We start from the raw sequence: 1122 nt of genomic DNA, 5'->3' as shown, positions 1-1122 counted from the left end.
GATGATTTCAACAGAGCATGGGGAGACAATCTTCGAATCGATTCAGCATCGAATCACCATCCAGAGCGATGCCGAAATCGCACATGAGGGACGAATAACAATACGGTACCGTTAGATATCAGCCGAGAGACCAGGCTTCGATTCCCAGGCGAAAATTTACGACCCCGGTTGAGTCAGTAGCTTTTCTCCCACGAGCAACAGGTATTCCCGTGGTGGTCACCGAGAGCAACAGATCTCCACTTTCAACGGGTAATCAACTCGGGTTGGTCTCCTAACACTCTTATGGATCCGGCGAAACTTCACTCTGATCGATGTCATCTAGCACGTGCCCGAAATCACTCTTCGGCGATACTCAATGTAGACTTAAATCATCGAGCCTTGACATCCCGAGACGAATTTAATCCGTCTCCTCGGTTCCATACGATCAACTATAAGCCCGAGAATCTTGTTCACTTAGCTACGTAGCGGACGGGACACCGTAGCGCTGAATCTTTTCACCGAACTCACCAGCTGCCTATGGCCACCGGCTTCTGGGTCAGTCCACCGTGAACATAAAAACACAACGAAGAACTTTGAAGTTAACCCGGGGTCCACTCGGCGTCACGTCTCGAACATTAAAGATCCCTGTATCGCCGGACCACGAGTCCGTCACTCCGGCCACTCGCAAAACACTGTGTATGATCTACAAATCGACTTTTGAGGCACGAATCGAGATGCAGCGAACAACTTCCACAAATCAACTGTCACAGAGCAGGTCTATCTTCTTTTTGCCAGAGCTCAACGGGCGCAACAACTTTGCTCCACGTAGAAGCCTTTACGGCAGCTCCGCGAGCACCGGGATCGATTGTTCGGAAATGTGACTTGAATTCCTCAGGGAAACACATCCTCCCATCCACCCCGCTCCGAAAATGCCGAATTCGAGAAATTCCGGCCGGCAGGCTTTTTTCCCCCGCCTGGAAGGAGTTCGCTGGGGATCTCGTTCCGCGCGCGGACTGTGACGCGGTTCCTGGACCAGGCAGTCTGTTTATTCGAGAGCTCCAGATGAGACACGGCAACCGTTTGCAGTGATGTGACGTGGCTAATATATACGAGGATCCTTTTTTAGGTGAGAATATCACATAT

Source organism: Galendromus occidentalis, unplaced genomic scaffold (assembly GCF_000255335.2).
Source record: "Galendromus occidentalis unplaced genomic scaffold, Mocc_1.1 scf7180000077466, whole genome shotgun sequence".
Lineage (NCBI taxonomy): Eukaryota > Metazoa > Arthropoda > Arachnida > Mesostigmata > Phytoseiidae > Galendromus > Galendromus occidentalis.
The sequence above is the reverse complement of the archived record's forward strand: the minus strand, read 5'-3'. Positions refer to the sequence as shown.